Source organism: Miscanthus floridulus, chromosome 12 (genome assembly GCF_019320115.1).
Source record: "Miscanthus floridulus cultivar M001 chromosome 12, ASM1932011v1, whole genome shotgun sequence".
In the NCBI taxonomy this organism is placed as follows: domain Eukaryota; kingdom Viridiplantae; phylum Streptophyta; class Magnoliopsida; order Poales; family Poaceae; genus Miscanthus; species Miscanthus floridulus.
The window spans coordinates 20,348,611-20,369,221 of record NC_089591.1 but is presented as its reverse complement, the minus strand read 5'-3'; positions in this window follow the sequence as shown (position 1 = coordinate 20,369,221).

Genomic DNA, 20,611 nt, shown 5'->3' with positions numbered 1-20,611 from the left:
CAAAATCAGAGTACACCTCTTCTTGGACATCTTGGCTTTCGGGAGCTATAAACTCTGATGGGAGGAAGAAAGCCATGCAAGCATTAGCCGAAGGACCACATCCATCAGGCTTCTTTTTAGGACGCCATATTTGCTTTGTTTCGGTAACTTCCAGTTCCAACTCCCTATTCCTCAACCGTTGCACTCTTCTTTTCTGACTTTTCCTCAGGCCTGGAGGACACCACTGTCCTTTTTGCCATACGTATTTATAGAAGTCAGCTTCTTCATCATGCACTCTATCATGAATCCAACCTGAACCTGCAACTCTTTTCCTTTGCTGATTCTCAAAGTCATCTATTTTTAAGCGCCGATCATCTTCAGGAACCTTCGTTCCAAGTCTTTCATAGACGGGATGGCGGTTGACTCGAGATTGCCTATACTCGGAGTACTGAGCACTACACTCCGGACAATTATTTCTTGCAGGCAACCTCAAGCCTTCATTCCAACAATGCCTAAAGAACGAACAACCCCAATGAGACTGCTCCTGTTCTATCATGTATTCTTCTTGCTCCCTTCAGTATACTTCTTCCTCATACCTCCGGCACTCTTCCATAAACCATTGTTTCTTACAGTATTCCTTCTCTTGTTCCCCCTGCCACTTGTTTAGCAAAATACGCGATGTAACTCTGGGTTTGGAAGTTTGACCTTTCTCGGTTCGGCTATTCTGAAACCGAACTCGTTGCTGCAGCTCTTTACTGGTGACTTGTCGATCCGGGTCAACAGCACCACTCTCCTTTGCTCTATCAGAAGTCAACACTTTCACCTTGCCTTTACCTTTGAGATCATTAGCAGAGACCATATTCACAGAGAAAGAAATCATATTTTGTGGAAAAGGCTGATCATCAATTTTCATCTTGCCATCAAACCTCAAGTGTCCCTCTTGGATAGCTTTCTGGATTCGTATTCTGAACACTCGGCAATCATTGATAGAGTGAGAATTAGTGTTATGAAAGCCACAATACTTTTTGTCTTTCACTCCTTCAGGACGTAACATAGGATGTCCTTCTGGCAACTTGATGCGTCCTTCCTTTATCAACAATGCAAAAAGTCTGTCTGCTTTAGTAACATCGAAATCATAGGTTCCCTTTTGTTGTTTCAACCAGCGTTGACTAACTTGAGTGGGTTCCTTTGCCCAATTTAACTCAGCTGCAGCTATCTCATCTTCATCAATATACTCAGTCGCTTCATCTAAAAAGCCTTGATACACCTCATTAGTGGCATTGTTCTTCTGAAAGCGATTATCTCTCCTAAATCCTTGGGCTTGATTACTCATAGCTGCTAAACGCTGTGCAAGTTGGCCAAGGTCATCAAACTCTAAACCGAACAACTTCTCCCTGATATTCGGCAACATTCCTGCTATAGCTATTCCAGGTAGTTGATCATCTGGTAAATTTAGAGAATAACACATATTCTTGGTCTCCCTAAATCTGCGAAGATACTCCAATGGTGTCTCATTTGTTCTCATCCTCAGACTCATGAGATCAACCAACTTCTTCTCATTAGTACCCGTATAGAAATATGAATGAAACTTCTGCTCTAGTTCTGCCCACATACCAATGGAATGAGCTGGTAGAGACGTGAACCATGTGAAAGCTGGTCCTGTAAGAGACAAAGGAAAATATCGAATTCTCCAAGCTTCATCTGAAGCAGCTTCTCCAAGCTACATTAAGTACCGACTGACTGTGCTCTATGGTACTAGTATCATCTTGACCAGAAAACTTGGTCAAATCTGTTGGAGGCTTCACCCTTGGAGGCAACGCCACTCTGTTGTACCATTCTGGATAAGGAGACTTGTATGAATAGGATTGATTCTTTGGCTTCAAGCCGAACTGATTTTGCATCATATCAGCCATCCTGTGCATCAAAACATCAATGCCTGGATCCTGATTTCCTTGAACTTGCACTCCAGAAGGCAATCCTGAAACACTTCTATACCCTGGATTTGGCACGGCATTGATAGCACCGTAATCAGTAAATTCTTGATACCCATCTCCATACATATTCTTCTGCAATCTGTTTGATGCTGGAGAAACTCTATAAGCTGAAGGTGGCACTTCTCCTGTGGTACCAAATGTCACCTGGCCATAGGTGGGATGTGATTGCTTTTCAGTGTGAGTCAATCCACCTATATTTGAAGGCGACGCTACTTCTTTTCCAACAGGCTTCTCTTGATGCTTTGGAACATTGAAAAGCATCGGCCCACTAAGTGGTCCAACATTTTCTTCGAAGTATTTATCAACCATTGGGCCAAAAGTACTGATCATGATTGCCTGAAAGGTATTCAGAAAAGCTGTGTGATGATTTGTCATGGTTTCTCCCATAGCTTTATAAACTAGGGCTGCCATCTTCTGAGCATCCTCCTCTTCAGTGTAATCAGTTTGATGCAGAAGAAGAACCCTTGGCATTGATTGCTTTTGAAATACTTTATTGCTCTTGTTTTTGGAAAAAGACATCAAGCATTTCCGTTGGTATTGCTCACATGCTTGTAGCACTAAATCCTTGTAATTATCTAGTAATTCTGCCATGCTCACATCCAGAACATGATCATTGTTGATCTCAGACGCCATCTCGAAACTAACAGGTTGTCCCACCGAGCGTGCCAAAAAGTGTGTTGACACAAAATGTGACGCACTGTGCCTCACACACAGCAAGCCGAAAAGCATAGCTTCAATTGGGTTCCCGGGGTGTTTCGTTATCTGGAAGCGTGCCAGTCAGTTTGACCTGAAAACTAACAAGGGATAAAACAATTAAATGTCAAACCGGAACATGTCGGGTAATACCAGATAGTTCCACATATACGGCCCTGAAGCCACTTACAACGACATACAGCTATAGAGAGCTGTCTGCCAACGAGTTCATAAACCGTTTTGGCTAATCGTAAGATGAATGCACGTGGAAACCTGAGCGCCGAATACACATGCATGGGAAAACATATTTGAACAAGTGAAATTAATTATGAGTTAACGCATAACCAAACTCGGCAGTCCAGCCGAATTGGGGTCCATGAAGAAGGAACGTGCAAATAAAAACGATTAAACTAATCCAAAACCTGCATCTGCCGCACGACACCTGGTTTTGTTAAAGCTTAAACATGATTAACATGCATGAACCCGCGACATGTGACAACCTAGATTAAAATAATTCGGCCATTATGAGCACACTATATAGTTGCAAAGGTATTATGAAAAGCAATGATCGTTGAAGCACGGATAAAACCACAAGAGAGAGAAGGCCGAACCATATCAATCTAGATTGGGCAGAAGTGTGTTACAAATATATATAAAAAATGTTCCGTAACATGCAACACTGGATAACTTAATGAATCTATTTAGATTTGCCATATGTAAAAGAGCCGATAACTATCTTACTTTCACTAAGCATATTGAGTAAATGCCTGCCGCACGGTATCTACTCATAAACAAAGCATAAGCAAAGACTTCTTGATTGTCAAGCAAAGATCCGCCGCACGACCATTGAAAACAAACAAGACTACTTGCATCACGTCTAAATCCACCGCATGATACTAAACATGATAACAAGGTTGTCGGAACTTACGGAGGTCGACGGATCGATGACTCCTCTCGAAGAACTCGACGACATGACAAAGGGACTCGGAAGTTTGGCACGGGGCCGGTTGTATTGATTTGGTTGTGAACACCTTTTACAATGGCCGAGGGTCAATATTTATACCCTAGACAAAACATGAGTCCTAGAGGACTACGATTTACAAAGGAACTTTTAAACAAACTTGGAAACTTACGATTCCTTACCCTAAACTTATAGATTCCTTTATTATTACAACTCTCATCTTTCCGATCGGTCTTGCCTGCCATCTTCTGTTTTCCCGAATGGAGTTACCGCCTTCTAGAGTAACCGACCGCACAAGCATTTAGCCGACCGCTTGTTTTGTTTGCCGAACACCCTTCTTCCCGCATGTGGGTCTACCTGTCATCTTCCAGAATCGACCAAAATCCAGTGTTAACAGATTGTCAATTCGACATTAATTGCCCCCTGGCCTTAGATGCATTACCCCCAAAATCCTTTAGCATCATATCCGTCTCAATCAAATCTCCTGGCTCCATGCCAAGTTCATGAAAAGTGGTGTAAGGCATAAGATTGACAGAAGCACCACCATCCACCAGCATCTTGCTCATCGGCTTCCCATCAACAAAACCTTTTACATATAAAGCCTTTAAGTGCCAATGCTTTACTGACTTATCAAATATAGCCTGTTGTATCACTATCAACTTGGCAATGATCTCCTCATACTCCAATTCATCGAAATCTAAATAGACTTCTTGATCTGCTGGAGCCCTGAATTCTGATGGCAATAGAAAAGCCATTTGAATATTAGCCGATGGTTGACCCCTATTGCCTGTTTGTTTAGCATGACACACTTGAGGTTTACTAGATGCCTGAGCCTATTCTAGCTCTCTATTCCTTAGGCGTTGCACCCTTCTTTTTTAGCTCCTTGTCAAACCTCCTGGACACCATTGGCTTTCCTGCCAAACATACTCATCCTGATTATTTTCCTCTTCATAATCAACCCATTTTTTATCAACAACTTGCTTCCCAAGCTAATCATAAACACTTATATTTTTTAAGCACCGATCTATATTATTATGATGATACTCATCTCGAGCATGGACAGACCGGCGGTTGGCTTGAGATTGCTAAACTCTCAATATTGCTCACTGCACTTCGGGCAGTTATTTCTGGTAGGCAATTTCAAACCTTTGTTCTAGTAATGCCTAAAGAAAGGACTATTCCAATGTGATTCGGCTTGTTTTCTTTTATATCTCTCTTTCTCCTATTGATGCTAGTATTCTTTCTTTTCTAGCCAGCGCTAATAATCCTTCTCCTTCTGCCATTGCCATTTGTTCAACAAAATTTGAGATGTGACACGAGGCCTTATTGCCCCGTCCCTTGACGTCTCTCCCTATTTGTATCAGCTCTTTTGTTGGTCATGACGCCTTCTAATCTCTCTATATTCATCAGCCTATATTTGCATCTCAGGATCGACTGTTTCAGTTTCTCTTGCTCTGGTTGATGTCAGGACCTTAGTCTTTCCTTTGAGCAACTTAGCATCAATCATGTTCTAATCTCTTGGGAAAGGATTATCATCGACTTTCATCTTCTGAGGTGTATCGAATTTGAGCCTTCCTTGCTGAATAGCCCTTTGTATATGTTGTCAGAAAATTCTACACTCATTAGTGGAATGAGAAGTAGCGTTATGAAACTTGCAGAACTTCTTATTCTTCAACTGATCAGAAGGCAATATAACATGATTGCCAGGCAACTTGATCTGTCCCTTCTTAAGCAAGAAATCGAAGAGCTTGTCCGATTTTGTGACGTCGAAATCATAGCTTTCTTCAACTCTTTTTCCCCAAGGATTTGGCACCATTACTATCTTCTTACCCCAATTCCATTCAGCCACAACAATCTCTTCTTCTTCGTACTCATTGCCATCATCAACTGAATATGGATTACAGGCTTTGGCAATTCCAGCGCTCTTTTGGAATCGGGTATCTCTGCGCATACTCTGAATTGACTATTGAGTGTTGCCACTCGTTGAGCCAACTGACCTAAATTGTCAAACTCTTGCCCAAGCAGCTTCTCTCTCCATGTTGGCAACATTCCTCGAACGACCAAAGTAGCTTGCTGATCATCAGTTAGATTCAATGAGAAGCACAAATTTCTAGTCTCTCGGAATCTTTGAAGAAACTTGGTGCTCGATTAATTAGTTATCTGCCTTATGGTCGTCAAATCGGTAATTTTCTTTTTCCCTGTCCTAGTGTAAAAATATGTATAAATTTTTTTCTCCAGATCAGCCTAATTGGCAATGGAGTTAACTGGCAATGATGAAAACCAAGTGAAGGTTGGTCCCGACAGGGACAAGGAGAAGAAATGAACTCGATGAGCCTCCTCAATGGACGCTTCACCCAACTATGTAAGATATTAACTGACATATTCTATTGTGCTTGTGCTATCCTGGTCAGTTAACTTAGCAAACTCTGGGAGCCTGTAATTTGTAGGAAGAGCGACCAAATCATACCACTCTGGATATGGGCATTTGTACGAGAAGGTCTGCCCTTTTGGCTTCAAACCAAACTAATTCTTCATCATCTAGGTCACACTAAGCAACAACTCATTAGCGTTTGAATCTGGATTTCTCTGCAATTGCTGACCCATCTGTGGATTAAAATTTTGGGTACCTTGATACCCTAGATTTGGAATCATATGAAGGGTATTGTAATCTGTGCCATAATGATACCCTTGTGGAATCCCTATCTGCTAGGTCCTTTGCTGGTTTACTACTTGAAGTCTCTAGTTGTAAATGCTGGGCTTTGTATCTCTACGAATCCTTGGAACTGATGGTGCTATTTTTTGAGCCAACGGCAGTATCTGGCCTGCTGCGCCCAAATTAACCATTTGATTCTAAACTTGCCCCATTGGCTATTGCATATGCTACACTGACGATCTAGGATTATACTACATCTGATTAGTAGTAGCATCCTGAACTTGCTTAGATGAGCTCTAAACTGCCTAGACATCATCATTACCAGCTGGTGCTGCTTCTTGATGGCTAGTACTAGCTTGATTAGTCGCCCGAGTTGACAGATGTGGAATATTGTAGTAAACCGGTCCAACCTAATCAATTGGATATCCATGAAACACCTCTTTTATGGTGTTGTAGAATGTGTTCAAGAAAACTGTATTATGGTTCAATATGGCATCATGAATAGATTTGTTTACAACCTCTATGAAGAAATGCCTATCCTCAGCTTTTTCTGTATCTGACTACCCATGCAACAAAACTCTTGATAGTGGATATTTCTGAACAACTTTATTGCCGCGTGTCTTGGTGTAGGACAACAAACACTTGTTCTAAAATTCTTCTATAGCTTTGCTGATGACATCTTTATCTTCATCATGTAGGTCTTCGTAAGGCACCATAAGGATTTCACTGTTGTTGTGAGTTGCCATGACTATTGTGGGGTCCCATTGGGCATGCCAGAACATGGGTCGGTGCAAAAACGTGTCGATGCGCCTGGCACACAGCAAGCTAGAAGGATCTGCTTGATGGAGCAAGGCTGGAGATCCGCTTGGCTTCAACATAGGGCTAGCCGATTCTGTGAGTTCCTCGCAAGGCGTGCCAGTCAATTTGACCTACAATTGATAAGGAGAGAAAGTTTATCAGTAATTTAAGGTGGAACATGCCGGTTTTGCCCAAACAGTTCCAAGTGTGCCGCTACAGGAGCAGCCAGACGGGAAAATCGACTAAATAGCCGATACACAAAGAAATCAACTATTTATGGCTGTACTGTTCATGGGTTGCGATTGATTTTATGATGACAATTACAATGCACATAGACATAAGTAAAATCATCAGCTAGGTGGATATTACTGATGTAAAGCATTGAGCAATGAATCTAAAGAGAAAGCATATAACATACAAACAAATGGACTATCTAGTAGAAACGGGTCTACAAATGCTCTGAATCTAATCTGTTATCACCAACAGTGAGGTTCGACCGAATCAATGACAGCTATGATGATAGTGACAAACTAAACCAAAGAATCCATAAAACCATCTGTACATTGATAGGTTTTCTGTAAGACATGCTATATCTATGAAAGCATAGGCAAATCGACTGAAATAGCCGATTCAAGTAGAAAAAAGGTCATAGCATATGAACAATCGACTATTCAATACAAGCAGACCTATAAACTCCTCAAATTTAACCATTATCTTTAACAGTGGGGTTCGATCGGATTGATGGCAGCCATAATAAAGATAACATATTAAACCTTTAAAGAAAACGAACCTATTCACATTTAACAGGGTCATGAAAACATGCTATGAATGTTGAAGTGCGGGCAATCGGCTATTTAGCCGATGCAGGCATAGCAAACAGTCAAGGTCACGCCTGATAGAAAACAAATCTACCAACTAGCATCCTCTGATCTAAAGTGCCATCAGTGGGGATCGATCGGATCGTTACAACCATAATAGCGAACTATAGACCAGATTTAACTAGCCAGCAAATCTCCTCAAGATCAGACATGCCTTAACCATGTACTATGCATAATAAAGATCAAAGTAGAACAACCGATGAAACATATTCCATCGTTTAAAGTAAGAACCGTTGCAATGTAGCAAGATAAACGATGGGTTAAAAGGATGTGAGGCCGATCTAGATCGATCTCGATCAGGGCAAGTTGATATTGATGAAAACTAATGACAGTAAGAACATCAGCAAGATTGGTAACTTAATGAATTTACCCGAAGGATGCGACCCTTAGGCAGAGCCGATAACTTAACCTTAATCTAATTCGAGCAGTGGAGGTCAAACTTAACCAATGTAGCTGTACTTGAACTAGATAAGGATCAATAACTAGCTTATACTAAAGCTCATAGTGGAGGTCGAACTTAACCGATGTAGCCTTACAAATAGAAGTATAAGCCATTATGGTACTTACAGATAAGCCGAAGATCGACTGGACCGATGCGGCCCTACTTGTTGAAGAACTCATCGAGATCTACACTACTCCTACTCCTAAGGGTTGGCGTAAAGCCAAAAAAAAGTAATTTGTATTGATTGATTTGATGTCCTTTACAATAGCCGGGGTCCAATATTTATACTCAGAACCTAAGCATGAATCCTACTCAAGTATGACTCATTACAATCTTTGGCATAAGGGAAAACACTCCCAATTTAAGATAACTTGGACCCTAATTGATGAGGACATGACACCCGATCCCCGTCCCCATTAAGTGGTAATCAGAGCTAAGGTATACCGTCAGGTTCACATTTATTCCCTCGTTTGAGTGTTTAGCACCGTGATTTAGGCCTAAGTAAAAAAAGAAACGAGTTCTCGGATTTTTGATTTCAAATGTACTTGAGGCGATAAGCGAATCCTGTATGACTTAGTTCATGGACTCGAATAAACGCTCAAGTAAATTACGCTAGGCGTAGAAATATTTAGGAATGTCGAATGACAATTCTGGCCAATCGATAGCAAACGGTTCGTTCTATTGGATTAAGCATGAAAAGTAACTTTTATAAAAAAATAAAATCCATTAATAAATAGAACGATATACATATATATAGCTTTTGAATCAAATTTAAATTCGAGCTTCCTGAAATTTTCCTGTGCCTAGATGTTGCAAATTGACTAAAGTAGTAAACCGTTATATATATATATATATATATATATATATATATATATATATATATATATATATATATATATATATATATATATATATATATATATATACGCGCACGTTACGACAAAGCTCTAAATCAAAGAACGTGTAACAGTGGTGCTAGTATATATGTGTATATATATATGTATATATATATATACACGCACGTTACGACAAAGCTCTAAATCAAAGAACATGTAACAGTGGTGCTAGTGCAAACGTCCCGTGCTCTCTGCAAGGCTGTACAAGTTGACCGACCTCTTGCGTGTCTTTTCTTTTCTCTGCTGCAACCCTATCTGCCCCTGTCTCTGTCTTGTCTAACTGCCTCTGCTCCTTGTGTTCAAAACCTAGCTCGCATTAAACTAGGAGTAGTGTCTGCACATGGGTGGATCTCCACTTGCACAGATGGCCCATGGGGCGCCAGGCAATAGTCATGGTGAGGAGCGTGTGAACTCTAGATGAGCCTATGAGCTCACAGCTCAACACAGGCATCGACTTGACTTGACTTGACCATAGACCACAACCATTGCCCATTGGTAATGCCTTATCCACTCCCTGTCTATACGTGCACCGGCACCGGCCACGCTGTGCCGTGCGCCCATATCCCTTGCCCTGTCCTTGATGCTGTCATGGTTCACTGCTGCTGCTGCCTTGTTGGCTTGTGCACTCTCTTCTCTCCCTTTCTTTTCTTCCACCGAGGAGGCGTTCTAGCTCCTGCTTTTCCCCATGGCGCCACTGCTACTCCTTCGCAAGTAGCCCACAGCCATCTTGCCCTAGAACTCCGTGACAGCATAGCACCACGCTGCCTCCCTTCGCGTCTGCAATGCTGTTGCCACGGCCGCACTAGACCGAGCCCCTCATGCGCCCCACTTCCTCTGCTTTGCCTCGTGCGAGCTCCCGCCATGGCCAACGCCACCGTCGCTATGCCACTCGCCTGCCTGGTCCATGCACCTCCCCATGTGACCATGCGTGAGCGCCGCCTTCCATGCGCCTGTGCTGCAGCGCCATTGCCCTGCCGTGCACCGTGCTCGCCTCGGCCTGCGCTAGGCCATAGCTGCAGCGCCTTGCTGGTCCGCCCGCGCTGAGCTTGGCCACCGCCATGGCCGCTGCACCTGGTCACCCTACTGACGTCCACGTGCGGCTCCACACCACCGAGCGTGTCATGCCCGTGCGCTAAAGCCCATGGTGCCGCCCTCCTCTGCTTGCCTCACGCAGCTCTACCTGCCAGGACGCCGTGCCGTGCTTCGCCATGGTCCATGCCGTGGTCAGGCCGCGCATGGTCATGTCCGTGTGCCTCTCCCGTGCCCGCGCTCTAGCACTCTTGCTGCTCCTCCATGCCTCTCAACCACAGCAGCGCCGCCGCCTAGTTCCTCTGTGCCGGTGCTCTGCTTTGGAGGATGAAGAAGGGTATGAATCCAAGCACAAAGTTTATACGGGGTTCTCAATGCTAATACGTCACTCATGTGCATAGCGCTGTTATACTATGAGGTGAATTGTTGGGAACTCAGGGGCCTCTTCATGAAATTGTGTTGCCTGCCGCTGGGCCATCCATGCTGCTAGCCACTAGGCCATCCATGCCGCCAGCCTTGCTGAGCCGCACGCCCCGCATGGGCCGGCCCACTCCGGCAGCAGCTTGTCGGTTGGCTGCTTGGGCCAGCCTTGTGCTGTGCTCGCCGGTAGTAGGCCGCCCGGGCCACGCGCATCTGCGTGGGCCACCTGGTCCCACTGGATCGCCGCTCATCCATCCACCTGGGCTGTTGGGCCAATTTAGTTGCGCCGGCCCTTTTCGATTTATAGAGCGATTTCTAATTTAGCTTATAAAGTAAACTTGTAAAATTTGTAGTAAATCATAGAAAATCATAAAAAATGCCAAACTAGTTTTGTTGAGTTCCTAAAATCATAATCTACCTGTTAGTATAGTTTGTTCACATAGTTTGCTAATATTCTTAGAAGCTATATAATTAATTTAAGGTACTTAATATTATAAAAAGATAACTTATAGGAATTATTGTGATAAATTGGTAGTAGTGTTGGATCTAAAATTTGAATAGTAGGCTCCTAGCAATATTAGGTACTCACTGTAATTTTTGTAGCTCCAAAATAATTAGCTTGCTAAATAGATAATGATGCCCTATTCCTGAATAAAGGTTAAATCGATAGAATGCAATAAAGAAACAACTTGGGTTTGTATAACTAAAACAATTGTTAGGGAAATAATACCTTGATTTGACAATATGGATATGTAGCTAAGTACTGGTCGTTGACAGAACTAGCCCATTAGCTTGAGTGGCGTATGTCGTATTTTGTGAGTGACGATTACAGTTGATTAATTACATCTTTGCATTGCATCGCATTGCACATCATATAGGTACGATGATGGATCAACGGATCAATTAAAGGATGATTGGGAATCCGAAGATGGTATAATGGTATTCTCTCCTAGGAGATGATGCTATGGGTTTTCTATTCAGTTGATGGTGGATGATCTGAAGATGCTGATACTAACTTTTTAATATATATCTTACCCAGGCAAGCCTCGGTGCATAACCCCTACTTTTCTATAGTTTAAATTATATTTGTGCATTAAGTTTTAAGGAGTTGAATGAAACCCACTTACATATATACCTTTATCCTATGAGTCTTACTAGTATGACATGATCGTGTAGATTGCTATGCTACAGGACTCTGGTAGAAGTCGACTGAATTGCCTATCACTCGCTAGAGATAGGAAATATATTACTGTATTATTATCAATTGGAAAATATAAATGGTGGAAAGGAAAATGGTGACCGGACAGGGATATGGCTTGAGTATTGGTGGGTGTAAGAGGTTGTGTCGTCGTGGACGCGAGGCATGGCTTGGTTACACTATTTTTCCCTGTCTGGTCAGTTAAGGACCAATCATTGCATAAGGCTCTAAGCAAGTCATAGACTTATTATTCCGAGCACATACATGCTTATGGGCGCTTGGAAAACTTGTTGCTTTCTTGTCGCAGATCCGGCTCTTTCTGGACCGACTGTCAGGGTTTTATTTTGGTGGAGGTCCTTGCACCGCACTGAGTTCGGGACTCAGGGGCGGGGGCTTGGACTCCCAGTTTGGATGGGGACCTGGACACCTAGGATAGGAGAGTGATGGGTTGGTCCTGCTTGTGCCTAGGGTATAAGCAGGGCGTGTGTTTTTGGGGTACCCAGCTAGGGGCATTGATTCAGTGAATCAGCTGGGCGAATCCGATACGGCTTGTCTACTGGTTTAGCATCGTAGTAAGAACTGAAAGATGAAAGATAGAAGATGGAAAAAGGAAATCTGATTGCTTACCACCTGCTTGAAAGTAGCACAAGATGCTTACAAAGAATGGTTAGTTAATGAACCAATGCAGCTATTAATAAAAATCGAATATAAGGACGCACACTTAGTAATGCTTCCTGTAAATGCAATAAACCCACAAGCCAGATAGCCTTGCATATCCTTGGAGTCTTTTTCTTTTCTCCTATCAGGGTAAGTTTTGCTGAGTACAATTGAGTACTCAGGGTTTTATTCCCCCTATTATAGGTGACTAGGTGGATGCTAGAGCTGACCCTTGTGTGTGGATACCTCCTGGTGGGCTCAGTGAGGATTCCTTTACGCTACGATTGTAGTTGTTATTTATAACTCTCATCAAATGCTTTTATAAATGAAAGTTTCATAATCTGTTGTCATAGTTCATATATCAACACTTTATCATGTCATGAGTAGATATTTATTTCCGCTGTAATTCTAATCACATGTTTATATTCCGCTGCTAAATTAAATTGTTCATAACTCTGATAATATGAGTACATTCTGCTGATATAATAATAAATAATATACTCTAGATATTATATTAAAAGTGATGTAAGAAATGGTTAAGAATGATGTAAGCTTTATTCTCTCATTTGTGATCCTGATAGCAAAAATGTGGATTTTTGGGTTGTCCCCTAGGGGTGTGCCCGACGGAACCAAGTAATTTAGTGTTCTCCCTTGAGTGCTTAGTGTCTAATGGAAGGCAAGCACTCCTGTGAGGCATTAGATTAGGCTGGTTCGGCCATAGGTGGTATCAGAGCAGCAAATGAGAACATAAGGCTTGAAAAACCTTTTCTAAACAAAAATTTGATAATAAATTCGTTTAAAAAGTTAGGACATTTATATGCGAAGTTATATAAGTAGCCCTATTACTATAGTTATGTATCTAGGATAGATGGCACTCTGCCTAACTTAGATAGGCTTAATCAAGTTTCTGTAGGTGCACTGACTCGAGCATAGTCCGATAGTATCACCTAGTTACATGGGAGAGAACGATGTGCCAAAAATCTTAAGAACGGTTGCCCTATATGTTAGCAACTAGTGGAAGGACATATAGGACGTGCATTCATGCATATCCTGTTTGTGCATTGTAGTGCCGTATTGCTGGTAGATACGCCATCCATAGGTGTCACGCGTGTCGTATTATGCATGAATGACTTGTTCTTGTCCTAGAGTTAGGTCTACACTATGGCTTCATGCTTCGCGTTTGCCATGTTTCACACCTGTCATGAGCCCATGTCTCCTCGTACCCCTTTTCTATGCTCTTGTTCGAACCCTTGCCCTGTAGTCAGTACTAGTCAGTAATGGCCCTCGAACGTGCTAAATTTGGTCGATTCATCATAGTAATCTCATGCAGGGAACCTTGGTGGACCGTACCAGGACCACTGAATGCTCTGCCTTTATAAGTAGAGCCTGGCTTAGCCATTGGTATCACCACTCGGCACACTTTAGCTCGCTTAGCTTTTCCTTTGAGCCAGCTTTTTGCCTCAGCCTTCCTTGCAACCATCCGCTAGAGATGGTAGGAGCCTAGGGTTAGTACCTACTGCCTGGACATTGAGGGTTTTCCTAGAATCCTACATGCCACCCTACAAAAGCTCAGAGTTAGGGATGATCCCGAGTATGAGGGCCTGCGAGTATGAGGAGCATGGCATCGAGTAGTGTGAGGTTAACGTCTACCTCGGGAAGAGTGAAGAGTTGCCCCGACCTCACTGAGGCCTAGAGTGTGACCACAACCAGGTTTTGCTTTGTCGACACCTACCTAGGTTATGGCCCACTAAAGCCTTGTCGGTACCTCTGCTAGATCTATGAGGAGCCCATTACCCGTACCCCCATGCGGTTCTTTCCTCCTTTGGACAAGAATCAGTGGGCATGGAGGGCTCGCATGGAGGCTTTGTAGGGGTGGGATGTGCTTGAGGATAGTTCTACCATGGTGCACTTGACCATGTACCTACTTGCTCTGGATGAGCAGTATGACTGGCAAGCCTTGGAGCTGAGGGTGTGCCTATGACGTGCCGAGGAGGCCGAGATCTTCAACCAGATGCTCCAGGTGTAGCTCGCCGAGGCACATGCTAGTGCTGCAGCTGCTGAGAGTCAGATGACTACCATGTCGGAAGCCTTGAAGGAGGCTAAAGATTGGCATGTCCATCAGCTTCGGGTGGCCTATCTTGTCACCAGGGCCGAGCGGAGGACGTTGGCTGCTGAAAGGCAGGATGCCCCGATCTTGGAAGGGATCCCTATCCACCCGCCTGAGAGAAGGAGAACCAGTGATGCACAGCCGCCAGCACCTCCACCATTGGAAGTGTTAGAAGCAGAGCCCTTGATTCCTCTCACTCAGCCATTGCCCTAAGAAGATGTAGATTAGTTGCCTTGGGATGTTGTACCCAGTAGTAGTAGTGTTTTTTGTCACTAGTCCTTCGTATTGTACTCTTGCCATTGTTGTTCGTTCTGTAGTTGTTGAGATCATCCGCCTAGTAGGGAAGGTGAATGTTGTATCGTGCATGGGAGCCTGAATGCCTATATGATGTACCCATATAAGACTATTGGAACATGCATTTTATTTAGTTCGCTATGTTTATTGCGTTCATCTATCCTTAGTTCATTAGACGTGCTTAAAGTTTTCTAGGGTGATATTAAGCGGGTTACAAGAGAAGTTGACATTCAGATGCCTAGCAGATCAGCCGTGATTGGATAATATTGGACACTGTATCGACTAATTGTGGATATCCCAATAAAACACTTGAATCTCTTTAAATCAAATCCGCCATTGTATTTGAATTCCTTGTCCCTTGTTGTGAAGGGAACCCTTAGTTGTTTGAATTTTCCTTTGCATGCTCCCCTTATTATGTGGTCTATGACCCAATCGCCTTCATGGCGTGTAAGTTGGTAATAGTTGCCTGGTTAAAAGCTTATGGTGCCACGACGAAACTGAGGGCCCCCTATGGAATAGCTACCACATGGTGACGCTGCTCGGCATGCGCTGGTGTTGAGGTTATTAACCAAGTACCTTTACCAAGTTACACCACCATACTGTTTTGTTTTAAAAAATTTCTCCTTGGAAATGTTTAGGTGTTCAAACGGGAAATTCACAACGGGTTGATGCAGAAGTGTTCTCTCTAGTAACCAAGAGGAGATGGTTTTGGAGGAAGAAATTATGACATCGTCTCCGTCTACATGAAGGACAGATGTGGTCGAGTAAGGAAGGTTAGCCGTGGGTAGTCGTAAAAGCCTGAGTGGACATCATGTCCCAAGCCCTATGTTTAGTTGACTGCGCTACGCATGTTGGGTCATTTCGCTGCGTGCCCTACGAACGTTGTCTGTATCGGGCCCTTAGCTCCCCATTTTCACGTGGCCGCAGCATCGTGCCGCACTCTCTGTCCTTGTGCACTATGCCCTTTTTCCTTTTCCTGGTGTCCGGTCGGCTCTCTACCCCGCACCTGTCGTTCCCCGTACCTAGACCCCCCCCATTTCCCCTTTCCTTTTTTTCTTCTTTTTGTGGACACGACCGCCTGCACGCCTGCCTCATCGAGTGGACCCCCTCTCCTCTCCTTTATTTTCCCTTCGCCGCTCACAGCAGGAAGCGCACCATGTCTCCTGACCTTATCTCCATAGCATGCACCACCTGTGTATCCCATCCCCGCCGCATCCGCTTCTGATGTGCTGTGCCCCACCTCCATTCGCCTCTATAAAATACCTGTGGTCCTTGCTTTTCTTCTTTGTCCCCATTCTCCTCGCATCTAGAGTAGAGCTACTGAGATCCAGTCGACATTGTGAATCTGGTTTCGTCAGTCTAGGGTGATGGTGTGATCTGAGAAGAAGAAAGGAATCTGGTTCATCGAAGAAGTTCAAGTTCTCTTGGTTAGTTGGTCTTAGGGTTCACTGATGTTTTACTTCTCAGTCGACTATTTTTGGATTGTTGGTGCTACGCCATGTTTTGGATAATCATTATCTTGTTGTTTCTCCATTGTCCTCAGTCTATCTCGACTTCTAGATTAAGTCTCAGTTGTACCAGGTTGCTCTTAACCATGTATCCCTAGATCCTCATGTGGTTTAGTATTCGAAATCATGTAATCTTTCGTGTAATCCCTGATCTACAAAATGTAATCACGTTCCCCTCTTCTGGTTCTTGCTTCGAATCTCAGGACGAGATTCTTTTTCAGGGGGGTTGGTTATAACACCCCTGGTGTTACGAGCTTGTTTAGCACCGCAATTTAGGCCTAAGTAAAAAAATGAAACGAGTTCTCGGATTTTTGATTTAAAACGTACTTGAGGCGATAAGCGAATCATATATGACTTAGTTCGTGGACTCGAATAAACGCTCAAGTAAAATACGCCGGGCGTAGAAATATTTAGAATGTCGAACGACAATTCTGGCCAATCGATAGCAAACTGGTTCATTCTATTAGATTAAGCATGAAAAGAAACTTTTATAAATAAAATAAAATCCATAAATAAATAGAACAATATACATATATATGGCTTTTGAATCAAATTTAAATTTGAGCTTGCTGAAATTTTCCAGAGGCTTAGACGTTGCAAATTAACTAAAGTAGTAAACCGTTATATATATACTTGTATATATATACATATATATATACACGTACGTTATGACAATAGCTCTAAATCAAAGAACGTGTAACAGTGGCGCTAGTGAAAACGTCCCGTGCTCTCTGCAAGGCTGTACAAGTTGACCAACCTCTTGTGTGCCTTTTCTTTTCTCTGCTACAACCCTATCTGCCCCTGTCTCTGTCTTGTCTGACTACCTCTGCTCCTCATGTTCAAAACCCAGCTCGCATTAAACCAGGAGCACCGCTGGGCTGCTCGTGCCAGCGCGTGCCGTGGGCCGAACCACTGCGACTAGGATGGCCACCATGCCTGGGCCGCGTGTGCGCAGACCCCCTGCCTTGAGCTGCTGGGCCGAGTAGGTGATCGCTTGTCCCTTTGTTTTTCTAAAATAATTTCTAATTTCGCTTATAAGGCAATTTGGTAAAATCAATATAAATCTATGTAGTTGTCCAAAAAATATGAAACCAATTTTGTTAGTCTCCTAAAATCATGATTTACCTAGTAGTGTATTTTGTTCACATAGGCTCGGTATGTTTTTAGGGTTGCTCTAATTATTTTAAAATGCTTAATATTGTTAAAAGAAGAACTTGTAGGAATCTCCGTGATAAATCAGTAATAGTGTTAGCTCTAAAAATTTTTATAGCAAATTACTAATACTATTAGCTGCTCACTGTAATTTTTGTAGCTCTAGAATAATTAGTTTGCTAAATAGATAATGATGTCCTATTGCGAATAAAGATTAAATTGATAGAATAGAATAAGGAAACAACTTGGGTTTATGTAACTAAAATAATTGTTGGGAAATAACGCCTCATCCGACAATGTGTATATGCAGCCTAAGTACGGTCGTCGTTAGAACTAGCCGTTAACTCGAGATGCGTATGTCGTATTTTACGAGTCATGATTGCAGTTAATTAATTACATCCTTGCATTACATCGCATGCATATCATATAGGTATGATGATGGATCAACGGATCAATCGAAGGATGATTGGGAATTCAAAGATGGTGTCATGGTATTCTCTATAGGAGATGATGCAATGGGCTTTCTATTTAGTTGATGGTGGATTATCTGAAGATGCAAATACTAACTTTTGGTTATATTTTACCCAGGCAAGCCCCGGTGCATAACCTAAGTCTTATATTTGTGCATTAAGTTTTAAGGAGTTGAATGAAACCCACTTGCATATATATCTTTATCCTATGAGTCTTACTAGTATGATAGGATCGTGTAGAATGTTATGCTACAGGACTCCAATGGAAGTCGAGTGATTGCCTGTCACTCACGAGAGATAGGAAATATATTACTATATTATTATCACTTGGAAAATATAAATGGTGGAAAGGAAAATGGTGATCAGGTAGGGATATGGTTTGGGTATTGGTGGGTGTAAGAGGTTGTGTCGCCGTGGACGCGGGGCATGGCTTGGTTATACTGTTTTTCCCTGTCTGGTTGGTTAAGGACCAGTCATTGCATATGGCTCTAGGCAAGTCACAGACTTATTATCCCAAGCACATACTTGGGTATGGGCGCTTGGAAGACTTGTTACTCTCTTGTCATGGATCCGGCTCTTTCCAGACCGACTGTCAGGGTTTTATTTTGGTGGAGGAGGTCCTTGCACCGCACTGAGTCTAGGACTCAGGGGCAGGGGCTTGGAGTCCTAGTTTGGATGGGGATCTAGACACCCGAGATAGGAGAGTGATGGGTTGGTCTAGCTTGTGCCTGGGGTACAAGCAGGGTGTGTGTTTTTGGGGTACCCAGCTAGGGGCATTGATTCATGAATCGCCGAGCGATCCGGTACGGCTTGTCTACGGCTTGTGCATCATTGAGCTGGTGCCTAAATCAACGGCTGAGGTTGTTTCTTAAGAGGCATGTGAGGAAAACCCTAGCCTACATCCTCAGTGAGAAAGCTACCACAATTATAAAGAGAATTAGAGTGCAAAACACACTCCATAACATGTGAAGCAAAGAAAAAGAAGAGCGAGAAATCTATTGAGATTTCATGGCACTCCACTGGTTATCTTAAGCCGATGATTGAGGCTCAAACATGGTTGGATTGCCACAACACTTGACGATCTCATTCCTCGCTTAAGGTAGTTTGATGTCTTAAGTTGGTTTGAGGATTGGTTGAGTAAAGCATCAGATTTAAGAGATGTTTTGATAGTTCGGTCACAAAATTTCAAAACAAAGTAGTTTGGATAGATAATTTGTTTGGACAGTCAAACGGTGTCCGTTTGAGCTGAATTTTGGTCAGTAGTTAAAGGACTCTTGGATCTAAATGCCTACCAAAATTTGTTCACCATGGAGTAGTAGTTTGTGGGATATGAACTATTTACCAAGAGGTATAGAATCTATGATTTCTCTGTTTACTACTATCATCCCTCGTATTAGAAGGTTGTTTTTGTAATTGATGCCAAGGTTTGCAACATGGTCATTGTTTTGCCATTTTTTAATACTTTAGATGCCCTAGAGAAGACTCCTTGCACCCCTTGGTGGCTTGCTTTTGCTCTCTCATATCAACAATGCTTGAGCAGTCAAGGTGTTCCACAAGTCACACTACTAACTTCTGACCCTTATACCACGCTTTTTTGTCGCAACGGCATGGTTTCGTTGCAACAAGCGTTGTTATCACAACGATTTTCACTTTCGGTTGCGATAGATTGGTTTTTTGCCATGAAGATTGTTTTGTGGCCATAAGTGTGGAGATCGTTGCAAAAAGTAAGTGTTATCGCAACAAATTATTGAACGGTTGCAATAAGTGATTAATGTTGCCACGATTTGATTTGTGTTGCGAGCAAGTTTATTTTCGTTGCAATACTAAGGTGATATTGCAACTCTTTATTTTATGGTTGCAATAGCCCATCTATATCGCCACGAATATGTTCCGTTGTATATAATAGTCACTTGCGTTGCAAAAAATTGGTACATATAGCAACGAAAAAAAATAGTTCATTGCAATCACTAAGGTTGCAACGATTATGGTTTCATTGTATGTAGCAGTTTCATTCATTGCAAAAAGGTTATAATATAACAATGAAAAATTACATTGTTGCAATACCTAAGCCTTTCCACTTTAATGGTTGCATAATTTTTTTAAAAAAAATGACAAAAATATGGGTTTTGAACCTGAGACCTCTTGGTCTTGAAAGTAAGCTCCTACCACTAGGCTACATCTATGTTTGTGTTAGTAATAGCGAAAGTACCCTATATTAATTAATGTTGACCAGTTATATTGGAAAAAGGATCTAAGCTAATTTTACATATTACATAGAGGTCACGGCCTGTAGCTCCTATCGTGGCTCCTTCTCTCCCGCGGCCTCTCTTCTTCCCCCACGCGTTGTCTCCTTGCGAAGAACGTGGTGGAGCCCCCCTGATCCCTATAGCTAGCACCAGCAGCTAGCGTGGTCAAGGCCTCCCTAAAGCCTTTGTGGTCACGGCGCCCCTTCCCTACGGCCATGGTCGTCACTGCCCTTGAA